The sequence below is a fragment of the Protopterus annectens genome, chromosome 1.part2 (genome assembly GCF_019279795.1).
Source record: "Protopterus annectens isolate FY-2018-M chromosome 1.part2, PAN1.0, whole genome shotgun sequence".
In the NCBI taxonomy this organism is placed as follows: Eukaryota; Metazoa; Chordata; order Ceratodontiformes; family Protopteridae; genus Protopterus; species Protopterus annectens.
The window spans coordinates 1,103,665,363-1,103,684,796 of NC_056727.1; positions in this window are offsets into that span (position 1 = coordinate 1,103,665,363).

Here is a 19,434-nt window from a genome sequence, read left to right on the forward strand (position 1 = left end):
CACAGCTATGTTGTACCCCCATTGTCTAAGGGTTGTAGTTTCAAATTTGTTCTTGAAATTAACTCCAGACTTATAAACTGTGGTAGGGTTTTGACCAAACTTATCCAGCAGGCTCTTAGCTTTGATATATCTATCCCAATTGCATGCTAAAATGTTTTTAACATCCTACTGAAACTGCAAACACAGGCTCTTGAATAGTTGTGGATAGTAACTCCAGTACTAACCATTTGTGGATGCCTATTTTCCGCACTATCTCCCAAAGACCGAAGTCTGTGTTTTGAACTGACCCTCTCTTTCCTTAACCACTTTCTCCATCAAAACTTCTCAATAAAATCCACTGGGTATTGCCTATCCCTGGACATAGTAAGCAATGTCTTTATTTCATCAAAAAATGTGCAGTCTTCTGACACTAAGCCTGATAGCCTAAGATATTGTGTCTTAACCATATTTTTCTTCTGCCAAACTGAATGATGCCTGTTAAAATGTAGTAAACTCTTAGAATAGGTTGGCTTTCTAAAGACTGTGGAAATAAAACCCCTCTGTTTGACATCTCTGGAAATGTTAGTGTCCAAAAAGTCAATAGTTAGCTCAATATATTGACTCTTAAACTGTAAGAAAGGTGTAGTGTTGTTTAAATAGTCTAAAAAATCTGAACTGCTGCCAGACCATATAATAAATATGTCATACAAAAAATGTAACTGTTGATGAAAACATTGTAGATGGAATTGAAAACAAAATTCCACTCCCACCACCACAATATTATATTGGCAAACACAGGAGCCACAGATGATCCCATGGTGATCCCCCCCCCACCGATTTATTTGAATTACTCCACTTCAAAATATGCAAAATCGTTGGTTAAAACTAGTTCCATAACTTCCACCACAATTTCAGTTATACGTGTTTTTAAGTTAGAGCCACAAACTAAGGCTTCTCAAAACTACTCTAGTCCTTGGGATAATCAGGAACAAATCCTTCACATCAACAGTTATGAAAAAGATTTTATCATTGAATAGCACTTGGTGTAGTCTGTCTAAAAAGTGCCAAGTGTCCTTGAGGGCAATTTTTTTTGTCATCAAACAAGGATTTCAAAGGACGGTCAAAAATTTAACTAATGGTTCAGTCTTTTCAGCTCAAGCTGCAATAATAGGTCAGAGTCATGGATCAGTTTCAGATTTTTGAACATTTTGTATATCAAAAATATTAGGTAATGTTGGTTTGTTCACTTCCAGATATTCTAAAGTGCAACTTTCTATATCCGTATTCATAACCAAATCATCCAACTAAGAATCAATCCAGTGATGTGCCACATTTATCTAATTTTTGCTGACACTGGAAAAGATTCTTGGCCATGCAAGTATTGTAGCATTTTTTGAGAATATAAGTGATAGTCCATCACTACTGCTCCCCCATCCTTGTCTAGTTTCATGATTCGAATGGACCGGTCAGTACTCAAGTGTCTAATTAACTTTGTTTCCTCCTTGGTCATATTGTAAAAAACAGCCTTCTTGTTTAATGCCCGCAACTCTTTTTCACAAGCAACTTCAAAGGATGCCAAGATAGCATTCATAGGGGGAACAAATACACTAGATGCGTGCAATCTGTGCTCAGCTTCATGGACAGAGCCATTGTCAGTGAAAATCAATGTCAGGTTTAGTTTGAATAAATATAGTTGTAAATCCAAAATCCCATCAATCCCACTGAATCTCCCAGATGGTACAAACGTAAACTCTGTACAAAATATTTCACCGAATAAAGGGGTGATACTCAAATGGCTATAGTTAAAAATGTTGAAACCATTGAAACTGTATATTGCCCCTTGATTCATGGGGTTGATGTTAATTATTGTGTCTGACGTTGCCTCTGGAAACCTTTCTGCCCTACTGCAAATTGGGGCTCTACCCACTGAAGATTGTTCCTCTCACAGGTGTAATCCCCATTCATTTGCCTCATTCTGTTATTTTTGTTCATAGTCTTTGAATGACAAAGATCCCTCAGTCATCTAAAAAATGCCCCACTTTGTTCTCCACCTTCATTGTCAGATACCCTGTTTAATCCTTCCTCTTGGTTAACAGCTGGTTGTCAATACCTCTTACTAACTCCGGTAGGGTAGGGGAAAGCTTGGTTGGTTTCATACTGAACTCAATCTCATGCTAACTTTTTTTCTTTCCTTCACTTGATCAAAGCGCATTCCGTTTATCTTCCCCAAAATGTTCACATATTGATTCACCATCTCACTGAAAAGTAAATCTTTGATGATGTCCTCCTGTAAAACCCTAATTTTGTTTTCAAGTTTGTTCAATTCCTGTTCCTTGTTCATGCATAATATCTCCATATATTCCAACCTGATTTGTTCAAAAAAGCTGAGAAACTCATTGTACAAAGGAGAGCCCTCCTGCATCCCATTTGGGAATTTCCATAGGCGCAAGCTCATAGGAACTCTCTTCACTGCAGCACTGTCCTTAAAAACACATTATCCAATTGCAGCCTTCTGAACTTGGATAGCAGCTTCTCAAATTTGTTCCTTTTTCCCCTCAATGAATCTTTTTTGTCAAAGTCAGCAAAATGTTGAAATTGTGACAGATGAATGTATTTATTATTTATTTATTTAACATTTATTTTACCAAGATAAAATCCGACTGGACAGCAGGTGTCCATGTTCAGCAGAATCCTGGGGAGAAAAGCTCCAAGAAGTTACAGTGTGAATACATAGGTTTTTACAGACTGACAGTTGATTACAAATAAGGAGTTGGCTAACATATGACAGAATGCTAACATAAAAAGGCAGAAACAGTTAAATGCATAACAATCTAACAGTACAGTCAGGAGATCACATACCTTAAAGTACTAGTACAGTAGGTGTATGCAAGGTATTCAGGAATAAGTACATATTCACAATATTTACAAATATTGTACAATGCACATGGGTGACAGTGTAGAGTGAGCATCAGAAGTAGGCACATATTTATAATATTTACAGAATATTCAATGCACATAGGTGACAGTGTAAAGTGAGCATCAGAGATATTGGGAGTAAGCTGCCTACAGTGGGGTGAGGATTCATGTAGTGGTTGATTTCAGCATGTAGTGAAAGAAGAGTTGTCGTTGCTGGTTTGACCTTTAGGTGTAGCTTCTTGTGCAACAAACCTAGCATCCATGACATTTACATGATTTAAACTGTTATTACTGTTTGAAAACTCAACGTTTCCTTCCAGAACCATTTGTAGGGTAAGTTGTTGACTTAAAACACCAGTACATGTTGCTTCCTTGCTGAAACATGGTCCATTAACAACCGGAGCATTCCTGTCACTTCATTCACTTGCTTCACCTCTTTCAGCTGCTTGTACCTTTAACACACCATTGAGTTTTTCAGTGAGCTGTGGTATTAAGTTAATTAAAATTGTTAAATCCAGGGGAGAACTACCAAGACTTTCTCCATTAAAAGGAACTGCTGGAGCATTCCAAAAGTTCCTGGGACATCTCACCCTCTGCAGTAGAGCTACAGAAATAGAGCAACAGTAATCCCCAAAAAATCTAAACTGTGGAAAATAAAGTCTCAAACTGCACAAACCACAGATACTCTAAAGCAGAAAGTATGAAGATTTATTAAGATAACCACTTTCTTCAAATGTAAACAATGGACTTCATCAGATAACAAAATTCTCCCCTTACGACATTTATATCCTGTTAAACATTGTCATTTAGTGGATAACTCACTAATCACACTGAAAATGTTAAGTCAAATAAACATTATATGTAATAAAACACATAAAAACTTCACAAATCATTCCATAGACCACTTGTCAATAAAAACAATGCATAATTTGATTAAAGATAAAACTTTAAATCCTAGACCTAATATTCATTAATAAACTAACTACGTTAATTCTGTAATTGATCCCTGTGGAGTCTGTAGAATTCAAAACAAATTGCCAATATAATTCCTGTCTTTCAAAGTGGGATTCCCAGTCACCACCCTTCTCAAAAGTGGTATCTTTTACAATATACAAAATTTAAACTTTCTAAAATTCTGACATACTTTGGAATGTTTATGCAATGCATTGTTGTTGTCCTTTCTCTTGAATGCATAGTGGTGCTGGTAGATTCTATGCTTTAGGGTGTTCACTGTCTTCTTAATGTAAAATGTTGAACATGAATTACATTGGGGTAAATAATCTACCCCCTTTGTATTACAATTGTACTTCCCATTGGGGTAAATGGTTTTTGGGTAGTTTACCACAGTAATGCTGAAGCCTTTGTCAATAAACCTACACTGGCTACAGGCTCCACATTTAACCACTCCCTTCACAGCCATGTTGTACCCCAATTTCCTAAGGGTTGCAGTTTCAAATTTGTTCTTTAAATTAAACCCAGACTTATAAACTATGGTGGGGTACGCTAACATATCTATGCTCATTATATGCTAAATGCTAATGCATTTCAATGTTTTTTTTTTTAAATTGCACTGTACTCAAATATTACTTCAAATCACATTCCAATAATTTCTTAAATGACAAACTCACATATGACAAATTTATAGTAAGTACTGAAAGACAGTACATCATTCCAAATAATCTCATGAGAGTTTGTGTATACTCTGTAGAGTTTATCTATACTATCACTTTTACATTCTTTATGGATGTTTCAAGCCACAGACTTTAAAATGTGACATAGATTTTAGCTTTTGCACTTAGCTTTTTTCATGTGGAAGTTTTTCTGTCTCACTCAGTTCTGTAACTCAGTCTCATCATTCCATCTTCCCTTATATTATTTATTTTTATCCCAGTTTTAACAACTCCATTCATTTCATTGTTTATTGGTACAACAGTTCTCAGTATCACTTAGGGTGCTAACAAAATTACAAATAAAAGTCACTAGAACCCATCTATTCCCAATGGTGAAATAAAAGCATATAACTTAATTTTCCTCATCAGGATTTATTTGTCAAAGTTATTGGTTTACGTCAAGCATAGAAAAGTATACTTCTCAACTGTTATAATTCAGACATAATGCTATTAGTATTGTCCTCAGGTTTAGTACAGCTCTTTCTTCATTTGCTCATTTTCTGTATAAGCTCATATCTCTCTAGAAATACTTATTTTAGTTAAGCCTATACAAAGACTCCTTATTAGTAACTGCACGGGGATTAGTATTGGAAAAAACCTTACATCTTTAGAAATAGAAATGTTCCCGTTCCTGACCATCTACTGTAATTTTAACATGTCAGGGTATGATTTTTAGTCATCAGCAGTTGGGATGTAGGTAGAAAACTACTTTGCTCCTGGCACCACAGATACACTACATCTTCAGTTACATGTTAATTTATACACTGTTCTCCTTTGTACAGCTTTATTAAGGTCTGGCAAAGATTTATAAACACTTATATTATCTGCCTTCACAAATGTAAGCATACACTTAGGTCTACATAATCTGTTTCTAAATCACAGTAGTTTTCTCCATGTAGTTCAATACAACAAGGATACTGGAACCTTTCTCTGACCATTCATTACTAGAAACATTGAAAGATCTGTATTAATACAACAAATTCTTGGTAAATAGTTCAGTCCAGTTGGTATATTTTCTGACTCATTAAGCACATTATCATACAGAGCATTTTCTGATCTATATTGCAGTTATACATTCATACTGTGAATTACTTTTACTATGACATGCCCGTTTGACAGGTCATATGAGCCAATATTGAAAGTGCATTTATTCTGTCAGATATCTGAAATCAAATCTTATGTTTTTTTCTTAGATTAACATATAGATCAGATGCAATATTTTGCTTTCATACAATATGCAGAATGAAAGAGTAATTACTGCAATGGCAGCTTAAGAAGTTTTTTTTCCCAGATCTAGTGTTTTCGTTGTTTGAAAAAACACTATATTATAGTTTCTCTCAATGTCCACAATAAACATCACATTTGAATCTTTAATTGTTCTCCCTCCCTGCAGCTGACCATCAGCTGTCATGAGCTCCTCTCCTCATTCATTAGATCTACGGGACCGACTTTGCCTCCCACTGGGCTCAACCTGACCGTGCCTATGGCTGGTGAGGAGACTGAGAATGCTGTCACAGTGTCATAATATAGCCAGGGAGTATATCCAATACTCCAACACCCATTAAAAGCTCCACATTTGCTGCCTTAATAAAAGGACATACATTTTTCAATGCACACACAACCTTCCATCCAAGCGGAGTACCACTTGCAGTGCAGAGTCCATGAAAGTATTAATACTGGCTTCCCCACCCAGGATGGGCACGCCAACATTAGCTGCTCAATCCTCCTACACTCCTCCTCCAGTACCTGTGTTACCAGTTGAGCATGGGTCATCTGAAGCCCAGTAAAGGCTTTATTTTGCTGCCCAAGTTGGTTGTTTTTTATCTTTAATTTTAAGCTTCTTCACAGATTTCCTGATTAAGCTTTTAAGTACTTTTATTTAACACAGCTGTTTTCTCTCTGGATATCCCCATCACAAATCACACTCCCAAAAAAAATAAGTTCCAAGATTTTGTGCTAATAAATACATTCTCTTCAAATAAAAAGTCCCCTGGATTCACTATCCTTCCATGCAGGACTAGCTTAGTCCTACACTGAAGTGGCCATTTAGGAGCAGGATGGCAGCGTGCCATGCATATTAATGAAAGCACGCTGCCTGAGCTCCTAAACAGATATGGAGCATGTACAAGTGTAGGGGGCATGCCTGAGAGCAGATCTCTCTGAATATGCATGCCCCTGCAATGAAGAACAGCAGTGTATGAATAAGAATGAGCGGGACCACTCATAGGTGTTCACATACCCCCCAGCAACACCCCCCCCAAGATTACAAGAGCAATATCTAAAACTGTAAATATAAAGAAGTTCTTTTTTTTATAAAACAGATTAAATTTAACCATAGTTGCACGGGTTTGCCCATCGCTTAGCTACGGTTAATGCAGCTTAAATGGCACAAGAGCATAAAAAGCAAGATATATGCAACTGAAGCAGTACAGCAATCGTGTAGTGGGCAGAGCATGTGCATTATGAGCAGTTATTCTCGGTTTGAGTCCCGCTCTAGTACAATCCATTTTCCATGTCAAATCACTTTATGATTAATTTATTTTGTTGCATAACCTACTACATAACATATATTCGTGAACTGGAGTACTGCATTAAATGCAGATATGAGGTGTCATTGTCATAATGTTACAAAGTCCACAGATAATCAAAGTCCCCCATGCAGTATATGTACACAGGAATTAGGGATACAAATGGAAGGTAAAATGTGTAGTGAATGATAAATCCATACAGTTGTCAAATCCACCACCTTCGCAAGAACCATTAGACATTACTGTCTAAATTAGTAAAGTGGCAAGCAGGTGTAAGCACTAGTAAGCAAGAGTAAGCATATTTAAGCAGTAGTAAGTGGGCTTAAGCCCATTTCCACAGGTGTAAGCAATGTGCTCACAGGTTAAGCAATATTGAAGCTAACACTCTGTAAGCATATTTAACCATAGCTTAGCATTGCTTACCTTTGTGCAAACCTGCTCAAACCTGCTTACAATAGTTAAAAGTGCCTTAATCAATCTGTATGCATTGGCCGCTGTTCTGGCCAGAAACAAAATAAACAGCCTTTGCAGGTCTTGAACCTAGGACCCTGTACACTATAGTCACAGTAGTTAACCACTAAGCCATCACATCAGTTCATATGATTGAGGTATCACCAAACAGATCCTCACTATAGGAAATACAAACTAAACATGTGAAAGGAATCTATATACAGCTTTATATTGTATAACCTACTACAGGACATAATCATGTGAACTGGAGTACATCATTAAGTCCAGATCTGAGGTGTCATTGTAATAAAGTGTTGAAATCCCCTAATAAACACAAGAACCCCATACAGTGTACGTACACATGAATCATGGATACCAAACACATATATAACATGTAATGAATAATAAATCAATGCCACAATACAAATATAATGCAACTTAAATATTAAGCAATGTTAAGCATTGCACATCCCAGCTTAGTAGGTGTAGGCAATGTGTAGGCCAGCTAACTCAGTCTGCCCACTGATATACCCCTTTAAGCATTGCCCACCTTAGGTAAGCAGGTTTGCCCTTAGCTTAGCCTTTTCAAAACCATCCAATCATGCCAAAGTGCGGGAAACCAGCCCTATTTAAACACAACAGGCAGGAATACATCTCATAACTGGTTATAGCTTCCCCTTTGTAGACACTATATCTGGAATGGGAGAAGGTGTGTGCTTTCGGGCAGAGCGCTGGGGCATCCAGAAGTCCAGAGTCATGGCAGGACTCCTTGTGAAAGACCATGACCAGAAACTGCTGCAGAGACAGTACCAGGGTTCCCAATACAAAGTGGAAGTCTGGGAACATCTCACATGTGACCTCCCCACTGCCATTGGCAAACCCCGAACTGGTGAGCAGGTCAGGCATCACTATGCCAACCTGAAGCAGAGAGAGGGGGGATTTCTTGGATCAGTGGATACAAGAGACTAAGAGGACAGGGGAAGTCCCAGCCATGTTTAAGTATCAGTCCACTACCTGTTTAATAATTGCCAGCATATGTATATTATGGATAGGTATGGCTAGATATTCCTCTCATGTCTTTCACAGCGGCAGCTGAGTGGGCTATGAACCAGGAAGCCCATGGCTGTAGACTGCAGTGGTTGTGATGTGAGACAGGTTAGTAATACTCTTGTATGTACTGTCATAGGAAATAAATCTAAAAGTAGTAGTAAGTTAATTGTCTGTATAAAACCTGTATTGTTTAAGGCATGTATTGCATATATCAGAGACAGCCTTACAAGACTATCTGCAAATATATAGAGCTGAGTATATTTTTCTGTATTATTCTGTAATATAGAGCTAAATTGTCGCTTAGATATCTGTTGTCTTACTGTTCTGCAAATATACAGAGATCAGTATATATTTTTTTGGTTTTATAATTTGCACTCTGATTCCTCACATCTCTGTTGAAACTGGTCCCCTCCCCCTCCCTGTTCTTGGTTGTAGTTTAAATTTGGTGGCTTTTGCAGTGCCCGCCCCACTGTAGATTTGATCTAGGACACTCCCCCAGTCCCATCTCTTTACCACATTCTACCTAATAAACCCTTTCTGCACTTGCTTTTAGTCCTTTTTAATTTAATTACATTTTTTCAAACTGTGTGTGGACTAATATTGCTACATACTCAAGTGTGCCAGCTTACACTGCATGTGAATTGTTTCTACTACTGTTTTTGCTACTTTTCTGAAAAAATATATATATATCTGCTTTTACTGTATTTGTGTTTCTTCCTACTTTATTTTGCTTTTGCGTCATCTTAAAAGTACTCAATTGTATTTATTACTGCTTGGTGTATATCATTCTAAGCTTTTTAGTTTAAGCACTTGGGCTTCAGACCAGTTGTTTTACATTAAGAAGGTTTGTGGTCTGCACTGTGGTGGCAGAACAGGTAGCTTACATCCTTCTAAGTTGGGAACTGCTGATTGAGGGCTCAGTGTCTGTTATTCTAAAAGTGTATTAATTCTGGTTTAAGCACTTGGGCTTCAGGCCAGTTATTTTACATTAGAAGGGTTCGTGGTCTGCACTCTTGTGGGAGGAGAGACTGGACTCTGCCCTTCTGAGCTGGGAATTTCTGCTTAAAGGCTTATAGTGCCTGCATATTTTAACTGCTTCTTACTGAAATTGGTACACCTTGTTTGCTGTAGCATAGACTAGATCCAGGCCTGCTGAATCTAGCTTTGTTTTTATAACTTGAGCACTAATCCAGGCATTCTTTAAAGTATTCAATTGTATTTATTACTGCTTGGTAGTAACTTGATTAAAGTGTAGCTATCATTCTAAGTCTTTTGGATTAAGCACTTGGGCTTCAGACCAGTTGTTTTACATGAGGAAGGTTTGTGGCCTGCACTGTGGTGGCAGGACAGGTAGCTTACATCCTTCTAAGTTGGGAACTGCTGATTGAGGGCTCAGTGTCTGTTATTCTAAAAGTATACTAGTTCTGGTTTAAGCACTTGGGCTTAAGGCCAGTTATTTTACATTAAGAAGGTTCATGGTCTGCACTCTTGTGGGAGGAGAGGCTGGACTCTGCCCTTCTGAGCTGGGAATTTCTGGTTAAAGGCTTATAGTGCCTGCATATTTGAACTGTTTCTTACTGAAATTGGTACACCTTGTTTGCTGTAGCATAGACTAGATCTAGGCCTGCTGAATCTAGCTTTGTTTGTATGCTTGTTGTTTGTTTGCTTGTTATTTCCCAGAAACACTAATTCCACCTAAAACGTGGTTTTTCAGCGCTTCTGTGGATCCCTAGTGATATCTGCATTGCTTACTGTACTTATTTCCTTGTTTCACTTGAAAGAAAGTTACTGTTTGTCGTTTTTGCATTTAAGTTACCTGTAACACATTGCATTTAAGTTAACTGGCACTTGCCCACTAAAGCAATTATATAAGTCAGCACTAAAAAATTAAAAGCACTACACCCTCACAAACTCCCCTTGAGTACCTTGTTCCCCATTAGCCCTTTTTTTCAATTATAAAGGAATTCCCAATACTATTCTAGCATGTCCAAAGGTCAGTTGTCAATCTAATCTCCAGTCCAGCTGGTGAATCTGGGAATCTTGAGGCAATGTTACAACTGCCTCATGTACACAGACAACCCTCTCCTCCTCCCAACAAATTCCAACACATGTGAGAGATGCAACCATATAGCCATACTGGAGGCTAAGCTCTCTAAACTCAGTACTGGTGTAACCAGTCAGGAGGAGAAGGAAACCACACTCACTACAATTCCAGTCTCACATAGACCTACCACGACAGCAAACCAAACACATAAACACACAAAAACATACTCGGGGGCTCTAAATAAAAACCTCCTAAGCAGCAGAGACCTCCAAAGCAGACACCCAAGCATCCGCTACCGCAAAACAAAACACGTACAACACATAGCTCACAAAGCCAGTGTGCCAAACAGTCATAGCCCTTAAGGCTAAACAACACACCTGATATACTTGTAATAGGTGACTCTATCGTCAGGCACACTGACGTCCCGCTCACCAGGCTGAACAAGGAGAAGGTCACGGTGAGCTGCCTGTCAGGCGCTAGGATCCTCCACATAACACAAGCACTCAGATCACTCCAAGGCAAGTAAAAATATGACTCAGTCATTGTCCATGCTGGTGTGAATGACCTGAGACGTACCTCCCTGGACTACATGAAAAGAGACATAGAGGAGCTCTCTGAGCATGTAACCCAGGCCAGTATGACCCTGACCTTGAGTAGCATCTTACCCTCACCAAGAATGATGCCACAATATGAAGACAAGATGATCAATTTCAACAATTGGCTTAAGTATTGGTGTCATTCAAAGGGGATCCAATGCCTGTCAGCCTGGGATGACATGCTCGACAAGCAACGATGCTTCGCTAGGGACAGCTTGCACCTGTCACCCCTGGGCTTTCGGATATTGGCAAAGGCTCTTGCTACCCCCATAGTGCCTTTTTAGGCAAGGCTCAAAAGACAAACCCACCTCCATAGGTATCACAAGGGATAAGAAACTAAGAGTAATGCTACTCAACGCCAGAAGTCTAAACCTCAAGATGCACGCACTCGAAACTCTACTTAGCATGGAGAACATCGATATCTGTGCAGTAACAGAAACCTGGTTCCAGGCTCCCGAGAGCACCCCAGCACTACCAGGTTATACCTCATACCATGCTTTTCGGCCCCAAAACTTGGACCGAACCACAAAAGGAGGGGGGAGTATCAATATTCGTCAAAGATACCCACACCTTCAGGTTGGTGGCACAGCACGAAGCATCAGAGACTATCCGTGTACAACTAACAGTGGGTAAAACTGCCTTCCAGTTTATAGCCTGCTACAGGCCACCCTCCCAAACCCAGGAACCCCACTCGACCTTCCTGAGAACACTGGAAAATATGAAGGTCTCTCCAAACACCATTATATTGGGTGACTTCAACTACCCAAACATAGACTGGGAGCATTACTCTAGCTCCAACACCCTAGCCCAAAGGTTCCTAAAATTTATAAACTCAAATGCTATGGAACAACTTGTTACCACTCCCACAAGAGGGGAAAACATACTGGACCTGATCATTACCAACATGGGGACTCTATGCTCCAGACCAGAAGTGTATCCCTCATTGGTAAGATCAGACCATAAACTAATCTCACTGGATATTCACATCCCAACTCCACCCCCTGCCCTGAAAACCACAGTGAAAAACTTCTCTAATGCAAATTTCACACTTCTCAAAACCGAGGTGGAATCCTTCAAAGCCCCCCGGGCCTGTGGAAAATATGGCCCAGACCGCAGAATCCTTTATAAACGCATTCTATGAACACCTTCAGGAATGCATGAATCATGCAATCCCAAATAAAACCAAGTCCCAATCCTCCAAAGGCAGACGTCCTGTCTGGTGGACCCCAGTCATAAACAAACTATACAATAGAAGGAGGAAGCTACTACATGATAGAGCAAAATCCCAAAAAGGGAAGGCATCTCTAATCAGTATTAGCAAAAAACTACGGGCACTCAAAAAATTGTCTAAGGCCAGCTTTGAGAGAAAAATTGCACAGGACACTAAGGATAATAACAAGGCTTTCTTTAGTTATGTTAGGAACCTGAGTGGGAATTCCCAGATATGCTCAGAATTAGTCCAAAATGACAAAAAAAACATCAAACCCACAGACATTGCCAACATCCTAGCTGACAGGTTCAGCACAAACTCCCCCCCCCACCAAAAGGGCAAATATCTATCCCAGCAGAGTGCTGCCCCCCTGACATCTCAGATGCTCAGGTAAGAGCTGCCCTCTCCAAAGCAAAAAACACAGCATCAATGGGACCAGATGGTGTCCCGGGCTGCGTCCTACATGAACTCCAAGAAGAGCTAAACCCAAACATAAAACTACTGTTCAGTCTCAACCTTACTACAGGATATGTACCCAAAGAGTGGCATACAGCAACAGTGGTCCCTCTCCACAAAGGTGGTGCCTCAACAGATCCTGGAAACTATCGCCCCATAAGCCTGACTAGCTTGGTCTGCAAAGCTATGGAAAGGATCATCATGGACCTCATAAATAAAGATATTGGGGACCTACAGACACTGGATCCTACCCATTTCTGCTTTGTTAAGGGCAGATCCTGCCTCTTAAACCTAGTCACTAAGGCCATTGACAAGGGGAAGGTGGTCCACACAGCCTACCTGGACCTCGCAAAAGCCTCCGATACAATACCCCACTCGGGCATTATAGATAAGCTCACCAGCTTAAATATAAACCCCTATGTCACTAGATGGGTTGCAAACTGGCTCAAGGACAGAATCCACATGGTTAGAATTGCTGGAGCCATGTCAGACTCCAAACCAGTTACAAGTGGCATCCCACAAGGCTCAGTCCTGGGACCTCTCTTGTTCGGTATATATTTCTTGGAGGTACAGGCCAACATGGAAGGACGGTGGCTGACCAAGTTTGCAGATGACTGCAAACTGGGCGCCATAATCAACACTCCAGCTGACACAAGCATCCTCCAAAAGGACCTCACAGAAACAGACAACTGGTACCAGAGCCATGGCCTCAAGCTAAATGCCAAAAAGTGTATAGTCATCCCCTTTGGCAAAAACAAAGTGCCCACAAATTACCACATAGGTGGTAATCCATTAAGTACAGAAGAAGTAATTAGGGACCTGGGGACCCAAGTTGATAGTAATCTTTCATTTGACAACCACATGGCCAAAGTGGTTAGAAAAACATTTTATATAGCCCAACTAATCATGAAGGGATTCACATCTAGCTCAGGGGAGATCATCGTGCCTCTTTACTCATCCCTCATCAGGCCCATAATTGAGTACAATGCCCCTTTTGGGATGTACCTTACCAGACACCTGCAGAAACTGGAAAGACCCCAAAAGTACCTCACCAAGAGGATCAAAGGGCTCAAACAGATGCCATATGCTGCCTGGTTAAAGAAACTCCAGCTCTACTCAGTGGCATACCACCTGCTCAAAGGCGATCTGTGCCTGACGTATAAAGCTATGTCCAACCCGGAATTAATGGACATGCTGCACCTCAGAAAATCCAAATCCCATCAAGCTATGTGCTCGAGAGACTTGAACCTCAGCACTGAAATAAATAGGACATGCTGGAGGGACAGATTCATAACCCAGAGGCTCCCTTCACTCTGGAATAAAATCCCAGTCCAGGTTAGGCAGAGTCCCTCATTGACTCTCTTCAAGAGGAATCTTGATGAATGGATGGGAGATCGTAGGTTTACCCCAGGTATCACTTCTGTGTCACTGTTAGACAGAGGCACAGTATACTAACCTCGAAAAAGGGCATAGTAAAATTATTTTAAAATGGGTGGCGAAAGCCAAGCACACTCTGGCTAGGCTTATAAATGCCCTAGGGCAGATAGCCTAGTATGAACCTATGAATCTATGAACCTATGAACCAGAGAATAGGGCTGGAAGAGTCTCATATAGGTTGTATGTAAATAAAAGCATAATACCCTGATAATTAAGGTCTAACTGCTGGACTGCATGTGTTCACTCTGGTATAATATGGTAATGTAGAGTTGCAATCACCTAATAGTACTGTTGTAGTAAGCACTGATACCCACACCGTGCTACATAAATAAATTGTGTAGGAATGTCTGTATATGACTGCTGTAATCTCAAGAGGTCAAATAGTACAACTGAGAGAGACTTAGACAGAAAACACTGAAAACTCAGCCAGCAAAATTCAAATAGCACACTCAACTGCAACATGAACTGTTGTCATTTTTCCACACCCAACCATGGTTCGAATCCTGGAAGTGGTACTAGGCTGTATGCAGAATCATACCCCACAAGTGTATAGATATGCCCAGAATGTCCAGTAAATCAGCCCATAGCTACTGCCTGTCACCCTGTCCCCCTGGCAAATCAGTGGGATGATCTCAGACATTTAGGCAGCAAACAAGACATACAACTGATTGTCAGACGTCTATGACAACAAACCTATCACTCTAGCAACCTCCCAAAATGTTATGAGAGTAAGTAGCCAAGTATGTCCCATCTCCACCCCCATGTTGTCAAGCTGTGACCAGAGTGTGTACAGTAATGGTGTGAGATGGATGTGCGTAATACTAATGTAAAACCTGGTAATTTGTGCGGCAACATGCAAGTAGTGCTAACAAACATTGCTTCCACAGGTCTGTCAGATACGAACACTGTGCCTATAAATAAAAGATTGATATCCTGTACTGGTACTGTTGACTCTGGTATGGTATGGTATGGCATTGTTAGTGTTGCAGTTGCTCAAAATAATAAGGTATTACTCATCACTGTCACCCACACTGTACTATATAATACAACTGTCTAGGAAAGTCTGTATAAGATTGTTGTAATTACAAGGTCAGAATGTAAAACCACAGGAGAATTATAGACAGCAATCAGAAAAGAGATACACAGCAATACCTATATAGCACAATCAACTGTGATGGACAGTGTCTTATTTTTAGCAGACATAGCCATGGTTCGAATCCTGGGAGTGGTAGTAAGCTGTATGCAGAATCATACTCCACAAGTGTACAGAAATGTCCAGAATGTCCAGTTATTTGGCCCATATCTGCTGGCTGTTACCCTGTTCCCCTGCCATATCAGTGTGCCAATTTCTGACATGTAGGCAGCATGGCATGTCATATAACTGACTGTCAGACCTGTACATATTTGGAAAATGTCAAATAAAACAAACCTGTCATTGTACAAGTCACTAAAGTTTTAAGAGGGCAATAGTCCAAATGTGTCCTTGTTCACCTGCATGTGGTGAAGACATGCCCAGAGTGTGTGAAAAAAGAGATGGACAGGTATGTGCATAACGTCAGCCTGGAATCTGGGAGTATGTGGAGAAACAGGTAGTGTTAACAAACATACCTCCACAGTTATACCAGGTAAGAGGTGTATACTGCAGGTAAAACTCAGTTCATGTATATAGTTGTCATCAGCGAAACCAGTGTCCAAACTAAGACAATTGGGTAGTGTACTAATACCTGTAAGGTACAGACCACAGCACTGACTAGGAAAGTAATGTGAACTACAGGAATATACTAGTTGTTAATTGACATCTTTCTCCCTCCCCACCATATCTGCAACAATAAACTAAATACACAACTCAATCGGTATGTGCTGAATTAACTCTACAGTTGGGAAATATGTCCTATTGTGTGATTTGTTTGTTTGTGTCTTTCAGCTTTTCCCGGTTAGGGGTCACCACAGCGGAACTCCGGTCTGCTAATGATTGGTAGTGGATTTTTACGTACCAGGTTACCAGCCCTGATGCACAACCTTCAATGAAGGCACGCCCCATTCACGTATGCCTCCACACAGAAGACACTCTAGCTGAGAATCGAACGGGACAACGTCTTGCTATGAGGCGACAACGCTACCGCAGCACCACTACCACATCTATTGTTATTTAAATTTGTTTCTATGCATTTGCCATGTTGAAATACTCCCACATTGGTGGCATGCTGCCATCAATGTACCTGCATGATGTTGTAATGACCACTGTGGTTCCATATATGCATGTGTTCTGTTTGCTATGCAACTGTTCCATATCTTTTGTTTGGGTTAATAGGAATATCTATGCATGCTTTTATACCTAATCCTGGAATGTGTTGACTATTACTAACCCACATATGTTGATAAAATTGAAACACCAGAGCACATTTGGTAAGGCCAGTCCAGGTGGACCCACCTGTCCCACCTCAGCTGGCCATGGCACTGGGCACCAGCATGTCTGGGGCCCAACCCAGGACCTCCTCATCCATTGGTCCTGCACCACCTTTGGGTGGAACTACTTCAGGGGATGGGGCTCACCCTCCCTGGGAGCGGGCATGGACAGGAACCTGTCACACATCACCAGGTTCAGGGTGTGGTACATAGCAAGCTCTGCAGGGAGGTCTGAGATCTGCTACACTAGCTTGAAGGCTGTGTGTCACAACTAGAGGGTTGTCTTGGCACTACTAATCAGTCCCCAGCACAGCCACCTTCAGGGCTGTGAAGGTGCAGTGGTGACTGCCCATGGGTGGGGACCTCAGTCCCACTGTTTCAACTAGGGGGCTCATGGGCTTCTGATTTTCCAACACCAATCCTCATCAAGGTGTTTACTCCCCACATGTGTCATAGATCACCCCTGTATGCATCTTGTTTGTCTTGTCTGTTAACCTAATCAACCTACCTCCCCAAATATACCTACTATTACTCCCCAACATCCCACTCTCACCTTAAAAAAAGGGCAATCTGTTCCCAAAAAAAAATCTCGCCCCAAACGTAGCTGTCCATTTCGCACATGTGTCCACTGGACACATGTAATCTGGTCTAATTGGCTTAACAACATATTATTGTTGTCCTCACCCCTCTATCAGGGGTATGAGTGTCCAAATCTATCTCCAAATTCAATGTATATGCAAAGTTGTTGCTGTAATAGAAATGGGCAGCTATTGACCTTCTCTACACCCTTCCTGCACATCCCTAGCTATTTTTCCTACTGTTTTTCCCTGTTTGTGCCCCATTTTCACCACTTTCCTATCAACCTTTTTCATTTATTTTAAAGAAATTAGCGCAGGGGTAAGCAAGAGTAAGCACTTTTAAGCAGCAGTAATCGGGTTTAAGCTTGTTTGTGTGGGGTAAGCAATGCCTACACAGGTTAAGCAATTGAGAAGCTAAATCAGTATAAGAAACTGTAACCGGAAGTTAGCATTGCTTACCTCAGCGCAAACCCGCTTACAACTGATTAAAAGTGCCTTAATCACTCTGTATCCAACAGCCCTAGTTCTGCCCAGCAACAAAATAGACAGGCTCAACAAGGCTCAAACCCAGGACCCTGCACACAATAGCCAAAGTGATTTCCCACTAAGCCATTTCAGATATACATAACCCTGATGTTTTCACAAACATAACATCCAGCACAGTCATTCAACAGTACAGGAAATGTATTTAAACATGATGTATGTGTGTGTGTGTGTGTGTGTGTGTGTGTGTGTGTGTGTGTGTGCCTGTCTTATTTATTTATTTATATATATCTGGGTCCACTTTTAAATGTCGAAATGCCGAAATCTGAACTTTGAAAAGAATGGACCCAAAACATCGAGATTTCAGAATCTCAACATTTAAAAGTGAAAAAAAAAAAAAAAACTAAAGCAAACTGTTTGCAGGGGGCAAGCCCCTCTGTACCCCCCACACCCCCACTACTTAAATATATCAACTCTGAGATCGCACTACAGCGAAGAGAATGGTAAGTGTAAAAAGAGCATTACCGGTCTCTTCACTGTAGCGCAATCTCAGAGTTGGTATATTTAAGTAGGGGAATGTGGGGGGTGCAGTGGGGCTTGCCCCCTGTTAACGCTTTATTTCCAGTCTCTGTCTCCATCCCACTTTTAAATGTTGATATTCTGAAATCTCGATGTTTTGGGTCCATTCTTTTAAAAGTCGAGATTTTGGAATTTAAAAGTGGATCCATATATAAGAGGAGGGAGAAGGCATGCCTGAAGGCAGGAAGAGAGGAGGAAGGTTAGGAGTGTAGTAGTGAGGGTAGGAACTTTAAATGTTGGCAGTGTGACTGGTATAGGGAGAGCCCTAGCTGATATGATGGAGAGAAGGAAGGTTGATATATTGTGCGTGTAAGAGACCAGATGGAAGGGAAGTAAGGCCAGGTGTAAAGGAGATGGGTTCAAATTGTTCTATCGTGGTGTGGATGGCAGGAGAAATGGGGTAGGGGTAATCCTAAAGGAACAGTATGGCAAGAGTGTTTTGGAGGTGAAGAGAGTGTCTGATAGAGTGATGTTTATGAAGCTTGAAATTGATGGTGTAATGATGAATGTTGTTAGTACATATGCTCCACAAGTTGGGTGTGTGATGGATGAGAAAGAAAAATTTTGGAGTGAGTTGGATGAAGTGGTGGTGAGTATACCCAAGGGTGAGAGACTAGTGATTTGGAGTGGACTTCAATGGGCATGTTGGTGAAGTGAACAGAAGGGATGAGAAAGTGATGGGTAGGTATGGTGTTAAGGAGAGGAATGCAGAAGGTCAGATGATTGTGGATTTTGCGAAAAGGATGGACATGGCTATGGTGAATACGTATTTTAAGAAGAGGGAGGAACATAGGTTGACATACAAGAGTGGAGGAAGATGCACACAAGTAGATTATATCCTATGCAAGAGGGCCAGTCTGAAGGGGATTGGAGACTGTAAAGTGGTGACAGGGAAAGTGTAGTTAAGCAGCATAGAATGGTGGTCTGTAGGATGACGTTGGTGATCAAGAAGAGGAGGAGGAGTATGAAAACAGTGCCAAGGATTAAATGGTGGAAGTTAAAAAAGGGTGATTGTGAGGTGGAGTTCAGGGAAGAGTTAAGACAGGCACTGG